Here is a 15,319-nt window from a genome sequence, read left to right as displayed (position 1 = left end):
CACACACACACACACACACACACACACACACACACACACACACACACACACACACACACACACACACACACACACACACACACACACACACACACACACACACACACACACACACACACACACACACACACACACACACACACACACACACACACACACACACACACACACACACACACACACACACACACACACACACACACACACACACACACACACACACACACACACACACACACACACACACACACACACACACACACACACACACACACACACACACACACACACACACACACACACACACACACACACACACACACACACACACACACACACACACACACACACACACACACACACACACACACACACACACACACACACACACACACACACACACACACACACACACACACACACACACACACACACACACACACACACACACACACACACACACACACACACACACACACACACACACACACACACACACACACACACACACACACACACACACACACACACACACACACACACACACACACACACACACACACACACACACACACACACACACACACACACACTTCTCCTTCCTACACCTACTCCCACTGTCTCTCCCCACCATACACATAAATGGCCAATCCCTTCAGCATAATGTGGTCTTTCGTATTTCATTCTCGCTACCGCCAGTCGATATTTTTTCAGCTAAGGAGTGGCCCTGACCTCAAATGGGCCGTGAATGGCGAGTGAATGGACGTGGGGGCCGTTTCACCAGTCCCTTGGGTGATAAACTAAGCCTACGTTCCTATTTTTAATCTGGGTTGTGGAGTCGACCTTTCCCGTGTGTTTGGAAAATGGGACAGGATGATTCTGACCATGATAGTAAAAGTAATAGAAATAACAGAGACTACAGTAGCAAGACAGAAATAATTATTAATTGCACAGTAATTCAACTACAAATACAGTACTGACTAAAAGTACTAACACTACTACTATTATTACTACTACTACTATAAGTGAAGTGGCTTATCACAGTGCGTTATTACTATGATGAAGAAAACTAATGCTGTGGTCAACCAAGGAGGCTATCTGACCTGGCATCAGTGATTAGGAGTTCCTGGTGGTTGGTCTGTTGATACCCAGGTCGAGACTCATCAATGGGCTAGAGAAGGTGAAGGTGTGGCCGGAGTAGGGAAAATATTCAGAGAGGGTCCTAATCAATAAATCTCCTTGGCAGTAAATTGTAATCTGAAATCACACTGCTTGGTTGCATTTCTCCCTGATTTCATTCCAGTTTGGCTGTGACATGTTTAGTAGCTGTATGAAAAAGTATGATTAAACACTCTCATACACGAGTTACTTTTGGGAAAGTGTATGAATGTGGCTCCTGTTGGTGGTGGTGGTGGTGGCAGTGGTGATGATGGTGGTGGTGGTGGTGGTGGTGGAGGTATAAGGCCCTGTTTAACCCCTGGGCGCCGTCTTGCCTCGCCTGTCCTCTGTCTGCTGTCTTCATGTGCCCTCTTCTGCCCTCTCTTATACCCGCACAGATAACCCCTTCACACCATTTCATCTTCTCATATCATCTTGAGTTTGATTAGATCTAGTTGAGCGCGGATGAGTGGAACTGAACTGAAAATCCTGAAAATAGTTGAGCTTTTGTGGGAAGTTGCAGGGTCTATGTTGTGATATTTTGTAAGGCAGGACTTCCCTCTACGACACCCACAGATAACTCTTTTTCTCAGTGCATCTTCATACATATTAATCTGAGTTTCCTTAGACCAGGCTTAGAGTATGGACGCGTGGAAGAGAATTGAACATAGTGCATAAACCTGGAGGACTTTTTGTGGGTGGTTGCTTTGTCTGTGTTGTGATGTCTCTCCTTTCTCCTACACACAGAGATAACCCCTTTAGCACAGCTTCATCTCCCATGCATCATTTCTGAGTTTGAGTAGAGCTTGTTTGAGGGGATGGAAGCGTGGGCTTGAACATGGAAATCGTGAATAAGGTTGAGTCATGTGAAAGGTTGCTGGGTTCATGTTGTGATGTCTGGCAAGCTAGGGCATCTCAGTCTCTCTCCTACACACACACACACACACACACACACACACACACACACACACACACACACACACACACACACACACACACACACACACACACACACACACACACACACACACACACACTGCTTTTTGTACATTGCCCTTCATTTGCCCAGACATGGCTCAAGCGAAGGTGACGTGGAAATGAAAATAAGAGTAACAGCGTGAATGTGGGTAAATTCTGTGAGATGTTTGTTTGTTGTGTGTGTGATGTAATGTTTGGTAAGGTGGGATGTCTTCCTCTTTTTCTGACATACTCACTCACCCAGACACACCTTCATCTTTATACAACACCCTGAGCTTCCGTAGACCAGACTGAGGAAAGGGAAGCGTGAAAATAAGGTATAAAAACTTGGAATATGAGAAGGCAATGAGACGACGTAGTGAGGTGGATATTGAGACGTCTGGCAAGGTGGAATGCTGTCACCACTCTCTTAAGTTACACCCACGCCTTCTTCATTGTATGTTATTCGAAATTTTGTTCATGCCTTGTTTAACAATAGAAGAGACTTGAAACATGAATCTTAAAACGTGCAATATTAGTAGATACTTTCTGAGATCCTATGACTATTATTGTGTGCGTATGGTAAGGTGGATTTCTGTCACCATGTTCTCAGTTTTATCAATATTTCATCTTCAAAATTTTACCCGGTTGAAAAACGGACAGGATGGGGGAAGGGATAAATAAACCTGAAAACGTGAGATATGGAATCGTGTGGTGACGTCTGGCAAGGTGGAAATTTGTCAGTCTTTCCTTTTTCCAGACCTCCATCATTACACATTGTCCTAAATTTTGCCTAGATCTGGCTGAGATGAAAAGGCTAGGAGTGAAAATGGGCCTGAAGAGGTGAGACATGGGTAGGTTGTGTGTGAGGTTGATGGTGTTTTGCTGTGACGTCCGGTAACTTGGAATATTATTGTTTCTTCTTGGTTCAGGTTTTCATCATTGTAGATTGCACTAAATCTTGCCCGGTTGTAAAAAAGAGACTGGAGAAGCGAAAATAAACCTAAATGCATGATATATAGGTAGGTTTCGAATTTCAGAGGTTGATGGGGTCTTGTTGTGACGTCTGGCAAGGCGGGACTACTCCTACGCTTGGGCATCGAGCCAGCAGGGTTCAAATTTATCCAGCATCTTACCCAATTCTCAGGATAAACAAGCCTCTCTAGCCTTTCCCTATAGCCAGAAACAATTTAGTTCTCTGTTGATTTTACCTCTAATATCCACTAGATTTGGCTGTTACGTGCAAGGTAGCGTTATAAGTGAAGACAAAACAGTAAACAGGAAATCTTAACAGGGTTTCTTACACTATACACAACTTAAGGCCGAGATGGTTTGTAAATACGTGTGTTTGGAGTCAGCCACCTTAATGTTGGTCACGCATACCTACCCACTGCCGGCAGGTCTGTGAGATATAGTTGTTCAGGTGCACGGTGAGCTGTTTGTCAAGGTGAAATGGATACGCTTAATGGCAGTCCTCTTGAAACAGTGGCGAAATTGGAGTTAGGTTTGTGATGATGATGAAGCTGACAATGACGACGAAGACGACGATGGCGATGATGACGATTACGACGATGACGATGATAAAAAATGATGTTAATGATGATTACTCGCTATTTCCATGTACCTGTAAGGCTTAATTTGTGTTCGAACGAGCTAAAAGGCTTTGTAAACATGAGGTTGCTGAAGGAGCGTCTTATGTTGCCTCAGGACATAAGAGTGCAGTTGAAACCAGCAGAAGCAGAAACCCGGGAGTCTCTCTCTCTCTCTCTCTCTCTCTCTCTCTCTCTCTCTCTCTCTCTCTCAATGCGTCCAGCTCTGGGTATAGACTTGGCAGCCCGTTCCTTAAGACCCAGAGGTCCTTCCACGTGTCATACACTTATCACATGCCACTATCTCGATTTGCATAAGTCTTTGACGCAGTTTTTTTTTTTTTTTTTTTTTTTTTGCATTATTATAAATCCCTTATGCCCGAGGATGTATTTTTTCCCTCTCTGCCTATATCTTTCTATCATCTATTTCTCCAGACGATTATATTCAGCATAGGGGAGATTTTTTCGAACCAGAGGGCTTTGATATCTCTCTCATCAATCCCATCAATCACAGAACTCTTTCCAAAGCTGAATAAAATCGTCTGGAGGCACCAAGAACAAATCGAAGTAAATCACCTATCCAGTAAAAGTATTATGACATCTGTACTATTTTCACTTTAATTTGGCCCATGTTTTCGTCCTTGTCAGCCTCTTTCTTGTACCTCAGGGGCAGAATACGACTATACCACGGATCTACGTTCTTTCCATAGCACTTCTTCATGATTAGCATATATTTCTAACATTCATCTGTGTATGAAACTCAGCACTCAAATTGGGCAGACAGCAATTTTGGACCGAGTTAGAGTAAAAGGAGTCTAGTAAAGCTGAGAATGAGTGACTGCTGCGTTACGAGGGAAATGCCTAAAGAAGGACTCAGATTAAAATAAGGAACATATTTACTTGAGCAGTCAGCACAGAATCTTCGCCTTGTCATGGTTTAGACTTAAAAGGAGAGTAGCTTAGTCATATCCCTTACTTAAAAATAAAAAAAAGATGAAAGAAAGAAAAAAGAAAAAAGGAAGGCTATAGGTACGCGTCTCACAGTGATCAGTCATATTTCAGAAAAAGGGAAAACAAACACAAGATCCTATTTCAGCACTCCCACTCCAGATGACGTAATATCCTGCGTTTGCCGCCAGAACAGAGAAAATAGACAGGGATAATGTTTACAGCCACGAGTTTCCTGCTGTGTTTATTGCTGTGTGGGAGTTTTGTTCATCATCATCATCATCATCATCATCATCATCATCATCATGGGGATCCTGACCTTTTTTCACTGCTTAATAATGGGGGTGGCTTTTATTTGTAACTCAATGTTGTGCATCTCTTGAGCTTAACCTTTATGCTGGGGTTCTGTGTTGGTGTGAATAAACAGTGAGTGAATACATTTGCATTGATGGTACGGTTGGTGTGGGTGTGGCAACAGGAAGAAAGAGGAGTAATGTGTTGTGAGGGTGCTGTGGGTGAGGGCAGAGTGCTGTGGGTAGGGTGCTGTGAGTAGGAGTAGGGTGATAAGGGTAGGGAGTAGGGTGTTGTTTGTACTGGTAGAATGCTGTTGGGAAGGACAGGTTGCTAATGTATATGGGTAGGGTGCTGTGGATAATGGTAGGATGCTGTGGGTAAAGATAGGATGCTGTGGGTTGGGGTAGGGTGGTGTGGGTAAGGGCAGGATGATGTGGGTAAGAGTAGGGTACTATGGACACGCTCATTACATCTTGCTGTAGTTAGGGACGGGGTACTGTGAGCAGTGGTAAGGTACAGCAGTTGCAGCCATTAGATCTTGCTGTGGGTGAGGGTACGTTGCTGTGGGGTGGAGTTTATTGAGGTGGGGCATGAGTAGGATGTGTCGGGTCCGGGTGGGGCGGGGCGGGATGGAGTGGGGCGAGACGGGGTGGTAAATATAAGGGCAGGTCAGGGGGTTACGGCGACGCCCACACCTAGGCTCTTATCCTGTCAGCTCCCGACGGCGGGGTGGAGTAGTGGTGGGGGGGGCGGGGGGCAGGGGGAAGACTCTGTGGGTGGCGAAGCGTTGCCTGCACGCTCCAAAAATATTTGCCTAAGTCGGGGGAGGAAAGGGGGAAGGGAGGGCAGAGTGGGGGTGGGGGGGATGGCTGCCTCCTAACTCTTGTTATTTTACTTGAATTTAAAATAGTAAAAGTTAGAATTTAGTTACGTTTTTGTCCGTGTTATGTTGTTTGTTGAAAGTGGTGGATGAAATGGATTTGTATGATTGTGAGGCAAACTGTGATGGCTAATATGTAGGTGCGACTTATGAATATCCTGCCATGAAACTAAGAATCTTCAGGTAGATCAGAGAAATAAAAATGAGTGTCTTCACGCATTAATATGGGGAGCCTTGGCATTAGATGAAGTGGTTGCTTTTAGTTAACACTCTTCGCTGAATATGTACAAGTTGTTAGCAATCTTCCCTATCGACAAATTTACTTCTCTTCAGTTTTCTCATATATACTTCTCTCCTTTCCATACATTTTGCTATCTCCTCCTCTCATTATCAGTCCTTTTCAGTGTTCTCTATACGTTCTTTATTCTTTAATTAGTTGTCTCAGCTCTTTTTTTTTTCTTTTACATCCAGTGTTTCCTATCCATTCATTCTCTCTTTCCCTCTCATAAAAGTTCTTTGTTTTACCTTTCTTTGTGTCCTTCACCTTTTCTAATATCCCCGTCTTTGCCTTCCCTTCCCTCTGTTCTCTCTTCCTAATCTGTTCCAGCCTTGACTTTCCTCTTCCTCTTCCTAAATAGCTTTTTTTTTTCCTCTTCCTCTCTCGCCACTACTTTTTTTTTTTTACTTGCTGTACTACTGTGATGTCTTTTGTACTACTTTCTTGCTCTCATTTAAGTATATGTTGCATGGGATAGACTTTTCGAACTAGATTTCTTAGATATGGTCTTCGTTAACCTCATCACTACCACAGACCTTTCGTTAGCTGAGTAAAATCATCTGGTAGCAACAAGAATGATAAAAAATATATTCTCGGGCTGAAAGGTTTAATTATCCTTCTTTCCTTTCCTCCCTTCTATTCCTCACCTCTCTCTCTCTCTCCCGCCCTTCTAACATAAATATCGTTTCATTTCCTGATTCCCCTCCATTTCTCTCTCCCTCATTTATTCATCATTTCTCTTCCTCAGGCATCTTTTGGGTCTTACTTCAGTTTAGTCTTTTATTCTTTCCTATTCTCATTTCTCTCTTCATTCATTTAATCATCTCATTTTTCACCCATCCTCTTTTTCTCCTCTCCTCCTGTCTTCCACCCACCGCTCCACCCAGTCAGCCGGTGGAGTGGAGTGGAGTGGGGAGGAATGGAAAGTGTTGGTGTCTGGTGTGGTGGTGGAGGGTGACCTAGTTTGGGCGTGACCTGCGCTCCTTCCGTCCTGACCTTGACTTTCTCCTCCGCCCGGCATTCACAAACACATTTACGACCAGTTCCCTCTAGTAGTAGTAGTAGTTGTTGTTGTTGTTGTTGTTGTTGTAGTAGCAGCAGTAGAAGAAGAAGAAGAAGAAGAAGCAGCCTCAGGTTCATCGAAATATGTACCCGGTGGACTGAAGGCTGAAAATGTCCCTATCCTGCAGCTCATCAATTTTTACTTTTGGGGAGACTGCGAGGGAGATGAGAGACATTTGTATAACCGAGCAGCTCCACCGCCAGCATTTCTGTCCCACCACGTGAAGGCCGTCCCTCTCCAGCATCATTTAATAAGAACAACGGATATACGAAGATTCTTAACACTCCTGGGAAAAGATATCAGCGTTACGATATGATAAGTGCCTTCCTGAATTCGGGTTTCATGTTCTCAGCGTCCAAAGTTCTCTCATCGGGACAGCTGGCGTATCTCCTCTCAGCGTCCGGCGACATTTCACGTTCGGTCTAAGAAAAAAATAATAATAATAATAATAATAATAATAATAAAACTATGGCAAGCAGACTCAGAAGTGCTGCAGTGCGGAAGATGAAATTGAATCTGAACTGCTGCTGTGTGGATTGTGAAGAAAAATCTGAAATGCTGAAATGTGGTGGATGAAGCAGAATGTGGATTGTGAAACGGAATCTGCATTGCTGAATTGTGAAATATGAAGCTGCTGAAATGTGGAGTGTAATGCAAATGTGGAGGATTAAACAGAAAATGCGATACTGAAATATGGAATTAGAGCAAAATGTGGAAGATGAAGTAGAGTCTGAAGTGGTGAAAGACGAAGTATTTAGTAAGATACAAACCACACGAGTTGTAAGTCACTGATCATTTATAAGAAAAGAAATGAAAAGAAAAGAAAGAAAAATTAATTGAGTGTTGGAGGCTTAAATGATGGGCAAATAGGGGATAGATTCTTGCTGTTGATGATGATGATGATGATGATGATTCTTTCGAGGATTGTCATGATTTTGTTCTCCTTGGCTTTGCTACAGTGGTGAAAGAACAAACATTTCGACGTCGCAGCCTCACGAACTCTCCTCCTCCTCCTCCTCCTCCTTGTGGTTTACCTGTGCACTGCGGCAGGTAAAGGTTAGCCGGAGGGTGGTTGGAAACAGGTGCATTTTCTCCCTGCATTCTCACTCCTCTATCCTCACTCCCTCTGTCCTCACTCCCTCCATCCTCACTCCCTCTATCCTCCCTCTGTCCTTACTCCCTCTATTCTCACTTCCTCTGTCCTCATTCCCTCTGTCCTCACTCCCTCTATCCTCACTCTCTCTACCCTCACTCCTTCTATCCTCACTTCCAATATCCTTACTCCCTCTACTCTCACTCCCTCTACCCTCACTCCCTATATTCTCACTCTCTGTCCTCACTCCCCCTGTCCTTACTCCTTATATCCTCACTCCCTCTATCCTCACTCCCTCAATCTCCACTCCCTCAATCCTCACTCCCTTTGTCCTCACTATCTCTATTCTTCTTCCCCTCCTTACTCCCTCTATTTTCAATTTTCAACCCTCACTCCTCTAGCCTCATTCTCTACCCGATCCAGATAGCCCGAAAGAGACAGGAACAGCGGAAATTCTGGGGAGACGGTAGCGAACGGAGAGACTGAGAGACAAGAACGAGGAGATAAAAAGAGAACTGGCAAGTAAATGCAAATTGAGACAAAAAAAAATGGAGTAAAAATAATGAGTTTGAGAATAAGGGACAGCAGCGGGAAAACAATGGCCGGATATCTTGACGGTTGCATACCTGAGAGACACACAGGGAGACGGAGGGAAGGAGACAAAGAAGAGGGAAGGGGACAGAGAGTTGGAGGAAGGGGACAGTGAGACACAGGGAGGGGTGGGGAGATGGAGAGAACAGAGAGAAGGAGGGAGGGGGAGAGAGAGAGGAGCGGAGGAGGTTAGAGGCGGAGAGAAGGGGACAGGGAGACGGTAGGAGGGGGACAGGAAGGGAAGGGGACAAAGAGACGGAAGGGAAGTGGACGGAGAGACAGAAGTAGGGAGAAAGGCACGAAGAAGGACAGAGTATTGATGACGGGAGGACAAAGACAGAGAAAGAGACGGGGAAGGGGACAGAGAGGGAGGACACAGAAGCAAGAGTCTAAAAGGACTGTGGTACCCGGGGCGACAGGAATTGTTTACGAGGCAGCCTTTGTACAGCAGCAGCCCCTTGTATAAGTCAAGGCTGCCTCACCTCGGGGGGTTGCCTGTCTGCCTGTGCGACTCTCCACCTTACACATACTGCAGCGAATACTAATGTGGAGACTGGTACAACCCTCTCATGGCCCGGACCACTCTGGTATTGTATTCCAGCTGGTGCCGGATGATGATTTTAGTCGCTGTCTGCCTGTATGACTCTCCAAGCTACACACATTGCTACGAAAGCTAGCTTGGCGACTCGTACTGCACTTAATTCTTTGCCTGAGTTAATGATATTCCTAAACTAACAGAAATTCTAAACTATTTTTTATTCTAAATTTACGTTTATTATGAATTAACCCCTTAGGTCAGGTGACGTATTTTATTTATTAATTTATTCACTTATTTATTTTTTTACGTATTCGTGCTGAGATGTCAGATACGAAAGTAAAGGAATTTCAAAGACGGAACCTAACTACAACCAGACAGAGAAGTTATTTGCCTCTACCTTAACCTCTTCACTACGCTGATGTTTTTGCGTTCTCTATCTACCTCCTTACGATTTTATTTTGCTCTAGGAAGTCCCTTTAGTAGTGATAATAATAGTCGTACCGTAGATGGAATGATCGTGAATAGTAGTAGATGGAATGTTCATGACGCAACCTATTACAACCATCCAGAGCAGTTATCAGTGTCGACCTTAAATGAGTTGTGGTAATGAATGAAACTCTTAGCCTATTAGGTGTCCTTGGGGGGCCCTTCACATAATGATGAGAGATGGCTGGGTGTGGTCGCGTGGTTGGTGGAGAGGGTGGTGGAGATCGCGGTGGTGGAGATAGTGACTGTGATGGTGAGAGTGACAGTGACGAGATTTGTGGTGAGGGTGAGGGTGGTAACTATAATGATGGTCATGATAGTGATGGTAATGATGATCGTGGTGGTGGTGGTGATGATGGTGATTGTTGCTGTGATGATGATGATGATGATGATGATGGGGACAAGGGGCTAGGTGTAGGTGATGGAGGTGGTGGTGATGATAATGTTGGTGACACGGTGGTGATGGAGAAGGTATGAAGATCCCGTGGATAATGCTACTTCTTCTTCTTCTTACAATGATGATGATGCTGGTACAAAATTCACGTAGACAGTAAAGAGGGGCGGTTGGGTGTGGCTGCGTTCCTTGGTGGTGAGGGGTGGTGGCCTTCGTGGTGGTGATGGTGGTGACGGTGGGTTAGAAAAAGGGAAGTGATGCAGGTAAGGGAAGTGACGATAGTGCGTATTTATGGTGGTGATGATGATGATGATGATGATGATGATAATGATGATGATTACGGTGATGATGATGATAATGATGGTGACTGTAGTGATGATGATGATGACAGCAGTGATGGTAGTAATAATGATTATGTTATTGGTAGTAGTGATGATGGTGGTAGTACTGATGATGATGATGATGATAATACTGGTGTGGTGGTGGCGATGGTGGTGGCTGAGAAAATTGGTGGTGAGTGATGACGATAGCAATGGTAGTAATGGTTGAGGTGGTTATGGTGATGACGGGCTGGCTGGGTGGTGATGGAAGAGACAGAGGGATCGGTGATGATAATGGTGGTGGTGATGGTGGTGGTGGTGATGAGAGATGCGTAAACAGGTGAGATTAAATAACTTCATTTTAAGTAATTCATCGATAAATAATACATTTTGTGGTGATGACGGATGGTGAAGAGCTGGATGATGGTGGTGATGAGCGATGACTGTGAAAGGAGGCATGTGGTGATATGTGGTGACTGTGGCTGTGATGAAAATGGTGAAAGGCTGGAAGTGGTCGTCTGAAGATGTAAATAATGATGATGAAGAAGACAGGGTTTGTGATGGCGGGGAAGCTAAGGATGCGATAGTTCTAATGGCTGTGGTAGGAATATCGAATGTTTGTGGTAGGAATAACTAGATAATGTCTGTGGTAGGAATAACTGGATAATGTTTGTGGTAGGAACGAAGGGAAAGTGTCTGTGGTAGGAATGAAAAGATAATGTTTATGGTAGGAATAAAGGTCGTTGCTACGGAGGCTGTGAAAATGACTTAATGGTAATCGTGTTGTGATGGATGATGTTAATGATGATGATGATGACAGTGGAAGAGGGAGCCGAATTAGTGGGGAGACTCGGAGAAAACCAGAAAACATGCAGTTACTGGTATAATCTCCCCACTTAACAATACACAAACAATTTTTGGTTGGTGAAATATGCGGGTAGGGAAACCAAAATTGGCGTGAGGGGAGGGAGTAACCCGACGAGGTGAGGTTAGTGGGACCTTGGGGACGATGGATGGGGCTTTTTGCACACACTGTACCTGGAGGATGACGCTGGGAAGGTGCACTCGTGTCTAACCTTTTAAGATAGCTTGCCACAGTACTCTTCCCCATGGAGATACTTAATGGATATAGACTGCTAGAAAAAGTGTATTATCTGTCTATCAACCTGTCTATCTATCTGTCTATCTATCTATCTACCCATCTATCTATCTGTGTGTGTGTGTGTGTGTGTGTGTGTGTGTGTGTGTGTGTGTGTGTGTGTGTGTGTGTGTGTGTAAAGTAACAATTTATGCGGCAGACTTAATTAATGCTATCTTTTTTGCTGTCCAGGACTGATGAGCAATGTGAGCAAAAGAACATTTTTTTCTTTTTTAAGTGAAATAAATGGTTTAGTATATGAAAATTCCGAGGCTGAAAGGCGAGGCAAAAGGAAAGGAGTTGCATTTTTTGTGAAGACGCTTTGAAAACATAGCCCCATTAGTCCCCCCCCTTACACACACACACACACACACACACACACACACCTGTCGTGGCTCCCGTTGCACCTCACGACAAAGTAAACAAACCCAGCAACCCAGTCAGAGAGCATCACGAAGTAAACAAGGCGTGATACCGTAAGTAACTTAAAAATAACAGCCGCACACACTACCCCACAGCGATGTAGAGTGCGGTACAGATGGCTTCAGTACGGTGAGGTTTATTTTGTAATTATGTGCCTGCTACTTACTGAAGATTATTTTTAGACTAGGGAAGGTTCCAAGTTGACTACACACACACACACACACACACACACACACACACACACACACAGCAGTACACTCCCTAAATATTCATACCAAACGGAGTAAAACACTTCAACCACAAGGCTTAGAGTGTGGGGTCGAATTTGCATAGAAGGGTGTTTGCGTGGGAGTATGTGTGTGTGTGTGTGTGTGTGTGTGTGTGTGTGTGTGTGTGTGTGTGTGTGTGTGTGTGTGTGTGTGTACTGTGGATTTTTTATGCGAGTGCGTGTGTGTGTGTGTGTGTGTGTGTGTGTGTGTCTGTCTGTCTGTCTGTCTGTCTGTCTGTCTGTGTGTGTGTGTGTGTGTGTGTGTGTGTGTGTGTGTGTGTGTGTGTGTGTGTGTAGCGTAAGTATGTGGCCACACCGTTACATCAACAAGCTCCACACTCATCACCTCTCGCTCTACCATCGCCGTCAGCCCGTTCCACTCGTCCTCCACTCTACACTCCACTTGTCACCACTCCCCTTCACACCACTTGTAACCACCTCACTATTCTCATCCACACTTCCCTCCTCTCCATCCCAGTCCAGTCTTTCTTACTTCTCCTCAGCTCATTTCTACCACATTTTTTTAGTCCCCATTTCATTCTGTTTCTTATTCCACTTGTCTCCACACGCAGTCCCTGTTGCTAACCTCCTCCCTTTCGACTCATTTCCTTATTCACCCCTCGTACACTCCACTCCTTTCCTGTACACAGCTCCACCTACTTCCTGTGTCCACATTCCATTTCACTTCCTTCCTCCCTTCTCCGTCTGGTCCCACTCCACCCATGTATGCAAATCGCTCTCCACCTCGGCTACATGTCCACCTCCCATCTCTCTTATTTCATTCTCTTCGTCATTCTCCACGTCCTTTCTTTTAGTAGTTTATATAGTCATCCATCTGACAAAATACTTTCTCTTCTGAAGCGTAATTGTGGACAGCTTGAAACAGCAATATATTGACAGAAAAATATATATAAAGAGAGCAAAGACAGTCTCCGGTGACACAGCCCTCCCCTTCTCGTACCACTGCTGGAAAAAAATAAAAAAAAGTTCATTTGTGACATTGGCAGTCTTTTGTTGATATTATTCTGGTGTATGTAATTTTGTGATCAATTTTCAGTGCAGTCTTTCTGGTGGTGTTTGTTGTTATGCACATTACACATGCTGTTAGGTAATGACTTCTGAGGGGGTGAGTGTTCCTTTTTTTTTTTTTTTTTTTTTTTTTTTATATTTCAGTTTCGTTGCCTCTAGACACAGCTTGTTATTGCTCTCGGTTATTTTTTCATGCAAGTATAGAATCAGTAACAAATGTGCTGATTTCTTCTTAATATTTTGATTTCGTTTATAATGGGTTTCATAGGAATCATTTGCATGAGAATAGCAATCTTCACCCTCCTGCGCAGCGCTTGAGCACTCCTGTAGTGAAGTGTGTGTCGACATTACATGCTGGAAGGAAGAGGAATAAGTGTCCAACTCTGAATACATTTTTTAAACAATTAAATTATAGAAATTATATGCAGAAATGTGATAAATAAGGGTTGTTTTATAAACTGTTAACAACAATAATACCGGTATCAGCAGCAGCAGTAGCAACATCAACAACAGCTGCAACAGCAACAATAATGATGATGATGATGATGATGATAATAAAAATAATAATAATAATAATAATAATATTATTATTATTATTATTATTATTATTATTATTATTATTATTACTTCGTTATTCCGGTCTTTTTTCTCAGAAGCGAGAGTTCTTCAAAGAATTCACAAGCGCTTGAGACATTTCCATCTGAACGAATGCAAGAGGTGCAAAGTTATACATAAACAGTACACACATCATCTACGAAAGTGGCAACAACTACACCCATAAACCAACTCAAATTCCTTTATGCTTGTTCTCCCAACCTTAGAATGTAAAACCGCAATCAGGTATTGCAGAAATCAAGATAATATTCCTAGACTGTGAATATACTGTACCAAGATCCGTGAAGGCTTGCGTAATCTGTAATCATAAGGCCAGGTTAATTGCACACCCAGGATTTTGTAACCCACGAAATGAATGAGGCTCAGCGAATGCCAGAGGGTCCAGTGATCTACCAGACTCCAGTAATGTGTTGGCATTTACTTTCTCCCTCCTTCGTCATAATTCCCCCTGAGATTGGCGTGGCTCTGAGTACGCCTCGCTGTGAGTTCAATGGCTCTCCTGACCTCTTGCCCTCCCTCTGACCTGATCCACCGTACTGTCTACTTTCACACACACACACACACACACACACACACACACACACACACACACACACACACACACACACACACTAAACTCTTAAAGGCATGATGGATTTCGGCTTTCGAGAGGGTGACTGTGTGTGGAATGGATAGGTGCGGATGGCAGTGGGTAGGTATGGATGGATGGGGTTTAACATATGTGGGTGTGAATAGATTTTGCTGAAAGATGTGGATGGCAATGGGTAGGTGTGGGAAGATGTGACTACGTACTGCCAGGTGTTAACAGGTGTGAATGGGTGTGGGTAGATTTAGACAAGTGTGGATGGATGTGAGTAGATTTAGATAGGTGTGGAATTGTCTATCAAGGTATAAATGGAGGTGGGTATGTGCCAACGAATGTAAGCGGGTGGCAGTGGGTGTGGGTTTGTGCTAACTAATGTAGGTGGGTCTTTTGTGGATAGAACTGACCACTTGGTTCTTTCCTTCTTTAAAAAACAGGAAAAAAAAAATTATGAGAAACCATTGTTCTTTCCTTGTGGGACTGTCTACCGGGACCTAATGTTTTCTCGCTGTCTGAAATGCTCCTAAAATATATCACCTGCCATACCTCCAGCCTGTGTGGTGCCGCGACAGTCATTGGGTCTTGATGAATGGCCGGAAAGCAATGAGTGAAACCTCCTGCAAATTGTTTTCTGTGTGTGTGTGTGTGTGTGTGTGTGTGTGTGTGTGTGTGTGT

At 43.9% G+C, this 15,319-nt stretch overlaps 1 protein-coding gene across 1 annotated transcript in view; it reads left to right on the top strand.

Annotated features, from left to right (window-relative positions):
* LOC145401378 (uncharacterized) overlaps positions 1 to 15,319 on the top strand; it is a 127,757-nt gene that overhangs the window by 87,354 nt on the left and 25,084 nt on the right. The gene's annotated exons all lie outside the window — the stretch shown is intronic.

The sequence above is a fragment of the Coenobita brevimanus genome, chromosome 55, assembly GCF_032717465.1.
Source record: "Coenobita brevimanus isolate Jiangsu-jjx chromosome 55, ASM3271746v2, whole genome shotgun sequence".
Lineage (NCBI taxonomy): Eukaryota > Metazoa > Arthropoda > Malacostraca > Decapoda > Coenobitidae > Coenobita > Coenobita brevimanus.
This window is presented reverse-complemented; position numbering and strand designations above follow the sequence as displayed.